General features: G+C 40.5%; 1 long non-coding RNA gene across 1 annotated transcript in view; it reads left to right on the top strand.

Annotated features, from left to right (window-relative positions):
- The first annotated feature begins 5,908 nt into the window (after positions 1–5,908).
- The window catches only part of LOC107697811 (uncharacterized), an 18,493-nt gene continuing 14,257 nt past the window's right edge, over positions 5,909–10,144 (top strand). The window contains exons 1-2 of the long non-coding RNA XR_001635245.1: positions 5,909–6,004; positions 8,083–8,088. This is a non-coding gene — a long non-coding RNA (uncharacterized LOC107697811). The remainder of the gene's footprint in view (positions 6,005–8,082; positions 8,089–10,144) is intronic.

Below are 10,144 nucleotides of genomic sequence, written 5' to 3'. Positions count from 1 at the left end.
AAATCTGTATCGCACGCGTGCTACAGTGGTAAATTTATTAATCGCACAGACCAGTTTTTTCGTAGCACGTGCGATCAGTCTAAATGAGTCAGAGCGATCAATGACCTATAAATGTCGCACTGTACATCCCTGATATATATATATATATATATATATATACATATATATATATATGAAGCAAATGGCACCCATTCGGTGGATATATATATAGCCCATATACTTTTCACTCAGTCTTTTTCTTTTGTTCTGTTAATTTAGTCCCAAAGTTTTCTCAGACATGAAAATATCAAAATGATGTGTCATTAGTAACCCCTTGAAATAATCAATAATTATTATTTTTTTATTTTTTTTTAAAGTGTGTGTTTTATTGTTGGTCACAATTGTGACCGGTGGGATAATGTGTATACTGAAATTAAATTATTTCTTCAGTCATCAAAATTCTTTTATAATTAGTTATTAACCCATTTTAAACTGTTTCATTACATTCTATGGTTACTATTATACATAAAAAAAATCCTTATACAACACTGAATAGTTAAACTAAGATACATAAGAAAAAAAAAGTTATTATCCCACTATTGTTGCCATCAACATGTTTACTCATTCTATGTCCACACTCAGCAAAACTAAATACTTGTGAATTCATATATTAATACTAGACACCTTAAATATAATGTGCACCAAAAATCTTTGTCATATCTTTGTGTTAACATACTTTACTAGCCTTTTGTTGTGAAGCTTTGATGCAGTTATCATCATCTCATGGTGCAAACAGGAAGTAAACTGCTCTGGTCATGTGACAATTTGCATTAAACATGTGAAACTGCACATTTAATTGAGACCCTTTATTTTTTCCATATTTGCAGAAAATGCACTAAAATACCAGTCAGTAACATTTTTAGAGCTTTATAAATGAAATCCTTCTTTACGGTCACTATTGTGACCAGTGGGATTAAATGGGTTAAATCAAATATATTTTTGTGTATTCATTCCTTTCATATATAGACTATGATTTAATAAAAACAGATTTAGTTATTTTTAGTTAAACTTAATTTCTGTTGCTTGTCCGTGCTCGTCCGCTGCATTCTTTCTCTTCTCCGGCCCTGCAGCTCTCTCTGTTAGTGGCACCAGTCCAGCTGTTTCTTCTGTTACTCGTGCTATTTCTCCATGTTGAGAGTTTGGTGTCACACATAGATTGCACTTGACTATGCGTTCTTGACCTTTTCTCTGATGAACTGAAAATAACGGGAGTGTGTCCATCTCACAAATGTAGAATCCGTCTCAACAATCGAATTACAGCAACAGGAAATAGACTAACTATTTCACCCGTGGAATGCAGTTTAGCGGTGTTGGTAAATTCACCACTTAATTTTGAGTTAAAATATGTTGTTGTAACTTGCGTTACTGAGATTGTAACGAGTAATAATAATATTATCCAAATGTTATTAGTGATGCATTATATTACTGCGTTACTGCAAAAAGTAATGTACTACTCTAATATCGTTACTTTTGAAAAATGTTACTCCCAACAATGTATTTTATCGTATATAGTGTAACACAGAGAGATGCATTTGTGAAAGCACTCAGATCAATTCAACATCTTTTGTAATAAAATACTGTAAATTAAATGATCATGAAGTGCTTTTTAAAGTGATTGTTTAAATAATATATGAGTATGTACTTTGTTAAATATGTTAATTCAAAGGATTGACTTTAATCTCTCTCTGTTATAGTTCAGTTCATCAGCAGAGATCAGAAGCAGAGTCCAGCTGTGTGTCTATGAGGAGTGAGGAGTCTATGAATCCTCCAATACAGTTTAAGAGTGGAGATACAAAGACTGATCTCAGGTACATTTTTATATAAATATTATTATAGCATGTCATTTTAAATCATCAAAATAGTATATATAGTATTTTCTATAATACATGAGGAATTTTTTTGTATATTGCTAATGGATATTTATTTTTTATCTTTATCTGATATTTTAACATATATGGCCCTGTCCCAAATGGTACCCTAAACCCTTGCGTTCTTCCTCTGAGTCCACACTGTCGGGTAGAAGTCTGCCACGGAGCTCACCCCAGTGTGGGCTCAGCAGAAGTGCACATCTATGGTGCATAGCGGCCGCAAAGAGGGCACTTGCGAGCACCCTTCTGAAAGCTAAAATGACGAATGGGACACCCTACGGTCTCGTGGACTCAAAGAAACATTTGTGAAAGCACTCAGATCAATTTAACATATTTTGTAATAAAATAGTGTAAATGAAGTGATCATGAAGTGCCCTTTTAAAGTATTTTTAAAGTATTTTTTCTTTTATTTTAACAATATATGAAGATGTACTTTGTTAAATATGGTAATTCAAACTTGAATCTCTCTCTGTTACAGTTCAGTTCATCAGAAGAGATCAGAAGCAGAGTCCAGCTGTGTGTCTATGAGGAGTGACGCGTCTATGAATCAGTCATTAGATTATAAGAGTGGAGATACAAAGACTGATCTTAGGTCTAATATTTCTGTAAAAGATTATTTCATTAAGACACAGAATACATTAGTTTAGCTTATTTAATAATGCAGTATTTTAATTTTATAGGCATGAAGTCCTCAACAGGTTTAGATCAAATCTGATGGAATACTTACTACTGATTGGATGAGACAACTGTTAATCAAGAGACAGAGATACAGAAAGTAAAACATTGTGTGGCTTCGTTTCTTGTTCATGTGTGGACTTCTGTGTTCATGTTAAACTGGTTTCTGCATTAGCAAAACCTTTAAACGGATTGTCTGTTTACACTAAGTGCTAATAGCCCGTCTTGTTAGCAAAGGCTTGACTGTTAGCAGACAAAATTACTAAAGAAACCAGTCAGATAAGTGGGAGAGTAAGGAGAGTGGGCTTTTGTGACCAACTCGAGTACAAATCTGCATTTCTTCTCATTTATTCCATTGTATATTAGCTCAGAGAGGTGTTTATATTAAAGAAAACATAAGAAAATATTCAAAACATGGAAATAAAATGTCTAACATGTATATAATTAAAATTATATGTGGTGTCCTGACATTGATCAGATGTTCTGGTGAATCAACCACATGCTGCTCATATTGTTCCCAAACTGAAGAGCGTGAGTCTCTTCCTGCAGCTTCAAGAACAGCTTTACTGATCAGCAGCTTCAGTGTGATTAGGAGCAGGTGTAGGGGGGCTTTAGGAATAGACACAAGGAAGGACACTAGAAGGCAACATCTGTTTATAATGAATAGGATCATATAAAGAATATGTTATTACGTACTGTTTTGTAAAGCACTGCAATACATTGAGTTGTAAGTACTATCTGCCACAATTTACACTAAGTATAAATAATATCTCACAATGTGGGTGATCTCAGGTTTGGCTATCCTTGGGTGATGGAGGAGAAACACACACACACACCACTACTCCATACATATTAATACAGATCAAAATAACACTATAAAACTCAGTAACAGATCTGAATGAATGTCTACATAAGACAGATGATTTGTTTAAAAATACTGACATTGCAATAAAGAAATATTTATTTTTCTCGAATGAGGCTTTAAATGATTTATGATCATGTTTTTTTGTTCTTTGACATTTTAGATCTCAGTCCAATTATGCATCACGCATTAATTTTTTGTACTAGAGGTCTGCGCAGGACTATTTTTAGTATATTCACTCTTTGTTCACCCATTGTCCGCTTAGAATAATTTTGTTCCAGTTCCCGACTCGACCGTTCCCGCTAAATTTAGATCTCGTTTCCAGAATCTCACATTTAAATCTCAGCTACTGAAAGAAAGAGAGATAGACTAACAAATAAAAGTGTAGTCTGCATAAAATTGTATGTTATTTTATTCGTCTTGTCAAGAGTCTTGCATTTATTGACTTTGACTTGAATTCATATAAATTATCTTAAGACACAAAATTCATTTAATATTTGATGCAACACCGTAAGAAAAAAAGCGTCAGAGAAAATAAAAATGTTGTACAAAAATTTGTATTTGTCTTGTCAGGATACTACAATTCGTTTAACATTGACAACACAATAGGAAAAAGTGTTGCAGAGAGAGAAAAATAATGTAGGTTGTACAAAAATAGCCTATTAGCTATTTTATTCGTCTTGTCAAAATACTAAATTCGTTTGACATTTTTCTGTTAACACAGTTGAAAAGGTGTCGCAGAGAAAAATAAATAAATACATCTGTCATTTAAAATGATAGGCTAAGCAAAATATAAACAAAACCGAGTTGAACGTCCTTCAAGGACAGCGCATCCACACTTTGCTCCATCCTTATTCTGCTCTGTCACTCATCGACAACCTGCCTGTTCTGTCTGAGGGCCGTATATTTACCACCGGTACTGCCTGCTCTGAGCATCGTTATGCACATGCTGCGCACAGACCCTGCAAATAAAACACGTGACGCAGAAAGCATGCGTGCAGCGCGTGCATAACAGTCCGAGTGCAGGCTGTACCGGTGTTCAATAAGAATAAAGCAGATATGCTGTTCTGAATGGATGTTGGGAACGGGATATTGTTAGACCTCCCGCTCAAATTACACCAGAGTTACAGACCGCTACTGCGCTTTATTCGGGAATTTAATCCCGCGGCACAAGAAATCTGGTCGGGTCCCGCGGTAATGCAGACCTCTACTTTGTACTTTCTCTTTACTAATGGATTCACAGCTAAACTGATCTGATCTGAGAGAGTGAAGAGTGTCATTGTTCTCTACAGGTTCATCACATCATGAGCTCTTGCTCCTGATGTGATGAAGATGATGTTAATTTCATTAATCTTCATCACATCATGAGCTCTTGCTCCTGTTTTTGGCCAACAAACATTTACTGGAGCTTCAGTTGCTTCTGCTAGTTTGATTAATACTCCTTCACCTGCCCATCTCTGTGTAAGAGTTTATTTTCCTCTTATTTTCCACTTTTTCTGAAATCTCATGAGCTTATTGTGTTCTCGCAGATGTCATACAGATTTAACCTGAATAATCAGATACTAATGTGTGATTTAGTGATTTCTGTTCAGTTTATAAGCTGCCAAACATGACACAATGATGTGTTTGATCACAAGAGTTAATAAATGAGATGTAATGGGGAACACGTGGCTCCTGTGAAGCAAATGTCCTCCTGTAGGTGTTTATTAGAGGAGCAAGTGACTGTTTTCCAGACAGATCCGTCCTTATCAAAGACTATAGAATACCCAAGACGTGTCACTCGTATAGTTTTGAATGGGGAAAAATGCAACGCTCAATATGGCCTCGCTATCGAACGAAGCCCCACCTTCTGAGTAAAAGAGTCAATCCCTAATCAGTGAAGTCTGCAGTTGCGGTCAGAAGTCCTGGTTGCTATAGAAACAGTCAGCGTTCTGAGACGCGCGCTCAGGACTGCGCATGCGCACTGGCTGGTTTAGCCTAAGAAATAAGCTTTTTTTAACGCTATTTGAGCAAAAGAAACAACAGTTATGATACAGTTGTTGTCAGATTTCATTGATGATTTCAAATATGACATTTTATCATAAGCTTGGTCACCAGTTTTGGAGAATTTGATGTTTCCCCATTTAAAGAGATAGGAGCTGCACTTGCATGCCTGAGAGGCGTTTCAAAGATGGCCGCTGAGTGACATGATTTGCTTTAAAGGGACTTTGTCCTTATATCACTATGAAACAATATCTCACATTCAGCTCTGTGTGTCTGTTCAGTCCTGAAGCACATGACAGTTTCAAACAGCACCATTGAGCATCAACATGCATAAATCTCATTCTATCAGCAGCAGTTTGTGGCAATGCTTGTCATTATATCTCCTCTCCTGCTCTGAGACCAGTCAATAACAAATTACAGACACTTCAACTACAATTCACATTCTGTCATTGTTCTCTACAGGTTGAGTTATTGTGGCGTCACAGATGAAGGTTGTGCTGCTCTGGCTTCAGCTCTGAGATCAAACCCCTCACACCTGAGAGAACTGGATCTGTCTGGGAATAAACTAGGAAAATCAGTGAATCTGCTGTCTGATGTACTACAAAATCCTCACTGTAAACTGGACAAACTGTGGTAAGATAATATATGACACACTGTAAATTATCTGTGAAGTGATAAACAAATCACCCAAAAAGCCAGAAAACACTAAGTCAGACAAAATGTAAAAATTAGGTATGTTTGTGAATGGGATACTTACTACTGATTGGATGAGAGAACTGTTAATCAAGAGAGAGATACAGAAAGTGAAACATTGTGTGGCTTTGTTTCTTGTTCATGTGTGGACTTCTGTGTTCATGTTAAACCGGTTTTTGCATTAGCAAAACCTTTATATGGATTGTCTGTTTACACCAAGTACTAATAGCCCGTCTTGTTAGCAAAGGCTTGACTGTTAGCAGACAAAATTACTAAAGAAACCAGTCAGATAAGTGGGAGTGTAAGGACAGTGGGCTTTTGAGGCGACCAACTCGAGTACAAATCTGCATTTCTTCTCATTTATTCCATTGTATATTAGCTCAGAGAGGTGTTTATATTAAAGAAAACATAAGAAAATATTAAAAACATGGAAATAAAATGTCTAACATGTATATAATTGAAATTATATGTGGTGTCCTGACATTGATCAGATGTTCTGGTGAATCAACCACATGCAGCTCATGTTGTTCCCAAACTCAAAAGCGTGAGTCTCTTCCTGCAGCTTCAAGAACAGCTTTACTGATCAGTAGCTTCAGTGTAATTAGGAGCAGGTGTAGGGGGGGCTTTTGGAACAGACACAAGTAAGGACACTATTGTCACAGTACAGAAGGAGACCAAAACGGAGATATACTGGTAAGAAGGGTTCTTTATTTAAACAGAGTAAGTAAGTAAGGAGTAGCGTAGTGAACTCAAGACCAGACAAAGTGCAACTGCAGTGACTGAGTATTTGAGCTAGTGTTGATGAGGTGGTGACAGGTGCGGCTGATTAGTAATCCGGTGATTGTGAACGGGTGTGTGAGGTGATTGGGCCTGACGAAGCTGGAGTATCCCTGACAGTACCCCCTCCCCCACGGGCGGCTCCTGACGCCCGCTGCCGACGTCGAGGACGGCCGCGGGTTTTGTGGTTTCGTGGCCGGTGGTTTGCTGCCTGAGGCCCCTGGGAGCGGGACGATCTGGGTGGAGGTCATGAAAGTCTCTGAGGAGTAAGCGATCTAGAATATCGTCTCTACGCACCCATGATCTCTCCTCGGGGCCGAATCCCTCCCAGTACACGAGATGCGGCTGATTAGTAATCCGGTGATTGTGAACGGGTGTGTGAGGTGATTGGGCCTGACGAAGCTGGAGTATCCCTGACAGTACCCCCTCCCCCACGGGCGGCTCCTGACGCCCGCTGCCGACGTCGAGGACGGCCGCGGGTTTTGTGGTTTCGTGGCCGGTGGTTTGCTGCCTGAGGCCCCTGGGAGCGGGACGATCTGGGTGGAGGTCATGAAAGTCTCTGAGGAGTAAGCGATCTAGAATATCGTCTCTACGCACCCATGATCTCTCCTCGGGGCCGAATCCCTCCCAGTACACGAGATGTTCCAGGCGGCCGCCTCGACGCCGGGAGTCCAGAAGAGAGTTGACTCGGTAGATGGTTTCTTTTTCAGTGATCTCGGGAGGAGGAGGTAAGTGGGATTCGTCAGACCCTGTGGGAGAAGCAGACAGAGGGTTAACACAGGGTTTGAGTAGAGAGACTTGGAAGGTAGGTGCTACACGGTAGTGTGATGGGAGTTCAAGCCTGTAGGTGATATCGTTGATCTGCCTCCTGATGGTGAATGGTCCAATATAGCAGGGACTCAGCTTGCGGCAAGGCAGTCGGAGACGACTGTCCCGCGTAGATAACCACACCTTATCTCCAGGTTGGTATTGTGGAGTGGGTCGGCGGTGAATGTCTGCTTGGGCTTGGTGTCTCCGAACCACCTGCTGTAGATGGACATGCGCTTAGTCCCAGACCCTCTCGCTCTCTCTGAACCAATGATCAACCGCTGGAACGTCAGATGGTTCTCCCGTCCAAGGGAACAGTGGAGGTTGGTAGCCGAGTACGCACTGAAAAGGGGTGAGGCCGGTGGTTTGCTGCCTGAGGGAGTTGTCAACTCGTCGTTCCTACTCGTGTGACGCAGGAGGAAATTCAATACATGTATAACTATTTCAACACCAGTGTTAAAGTGTCAAATGTATTATAAACATGTTCAAATACATAAATGCGATCAATTGCATCGAAAACATTTACTTAAAACATATTATCTTCACAATTAATACATTAACGAGACAGAGCATGAAAAATTGTGCATACCCGCAGCAGTGACACTCAAATCTGCTGCGGTACGGAAAGAGAAGAGGGACAAAATACTACATTTGCAGTACCATTATCGGCCACAGGAGGGAAGACTTCAAACACAAATGAATACAACAAAATGCCTTTTTTTATGGAATTCACATATAAACTAATTAAATTAAATGTTCTTTTTAACCCTGTTACACTTGGAATGGATGAATAGCTCCCTCCAGCCAATGTCTCCACTCCTCCAGAGCAAGTTTGATGGCGAGTAGCTCGCGGTTCCCGATATCATAATTTTGCTCCGCCGGGGAAAGCTTGCGGGAGAAGTATGCACAGGGATGAAGGACAGGAGGCTCTCCTGAATGTTGTGAGCGAACCGCTCCTACCCCTACTGTGGACGCATCAACTTCTACGACGAATGGTTTCTGAGGATTGGGAAGGGCGAGGGTAGTAGCGGTACAGAAGGCTTCCTTCAGCTTTTCAAAACTCTCGAGGGCTTCGGGAGTCCAGGACAGAGACTTGGGCTTGTTTCGGAGCATTGAAGTTAGAGCGGCAGTGTTATGACTGAAGTGGTGAATGAAAGGACGGTAGAAATTTGAGAATCCCAGAAAGCGTTGGAGTTCTTTAACGGTTTTGGCCAGTTATGAATGGCTTGAACCTTCTTGTCATCCATCTGGATACCCTGGGGACTGATCACATATCCGAGGAACTTGATAGTGGTAAAGTGGAACTCGCACTTCTCCAGCTTGAGGTATTTTCTCAGCTGTTGCAGGGCCTGCTCCACGTGATGGCGATGTTCGGCCAGGTTCTGGGAGTAGATGAGAATGTCGTAGATGTAAACGATCACAGAGCGATGAAGGAACTCCCGGAACACCTCGTTCTCAAATCCTTGGAATACAGAAGGTGAGTTAGATAATCCATACGGCATAACAATATATTCATAGTGTCCAGTGGGCGTTATGAAAGCGGTCTTCCACTCGTCACCATGGCAGCTACGAACGAGGTTATAGCCGCTTTGCAGATCCAGCTTGGAGAAGATACGAGCTCCACGAAGTTCCTCCAGGGCAGCAGGCACTAGTGGAAGGGGATATGGGTATTTGACAGTTTGAGAGTTCTGTAATCAATACAAGGCCGCAAGCCTCCGTCCTTCTTGCTAGGGCTGTGCGATTAATCGAAATCGAATCGAACGCGATTTGAGACGTTGCGATTTCCTAATCGCAAAGCCTGCGATATGGACGCGATATTACTCTGTTCCAGAGCATATGCATGACTGCCAGCCTTGAGTTGCAGTCTTACTAACCAATAGAGTGAGCGCACCTCCGTTCTCCCCAATCAGCACTGCTCTAGCCAACTGCGTAAACACCCACCATAAAAAAAAAAAAAAAAACGGAAAGCGGGATGGGAGAGAGACAGAGTGGGATTATGGCATCTACTGGGTCAGATCGATAGTTAGGCAAATTAAAACTAAAGAAAAACGTATGCAATTTAAGCTTAGAAATGACAGACAACGAACAAAAAAGGTCATTTCCCAGAGCTGCGTCACAGCGCATATCAAAAGCTCCCGTATCGGTTCTGTTTTCAGTACTGGCGAATAAAATACATTCTTAGATGTTTTTGTTAGTACGTGAACGTTATCTTACACATTTTATATCCCCAACAGATTAATTTGAAATAAGTTTATGATGCATGTTCGATATTCCCAATTCAGAAGAGTGCACACACAGCCTGTGTCTGTGAATGCTTCTCATACTCGCTCCCCTCTGCCCCACGCAGCGCGAATCCCGTGTCACGGACGAGCCGTTCATGCTTGCCGCACTCACGCAGCCTGTCTCGTAATGCTCGTTTATACTCGCACCCGGCTCCGCA

Source organism: Sinocyclocheilus anshuiensis, unplaced genomic scaffold, assembly GCF_001515605.1.
Source record: "Sinocyclocheilus anshuiensis isolate Anshui unplaced genomic scaffold, SAMN03320099.WGS_v1.1 scaffold1123, whole genome shotgun sequence".
NCBI lineage: Eukaryota > Metazoa > Chordata > Actinopteri > Cypriniformes > Cyprinidae > Sinocyclocheilus > Sinocyclocheilus anshuiensis.
The sequence above is the reverse complement of the archived record's forward strand: the minus strand, read 5'-3'. Positions and strand labels throughout refer to the sequence as shown.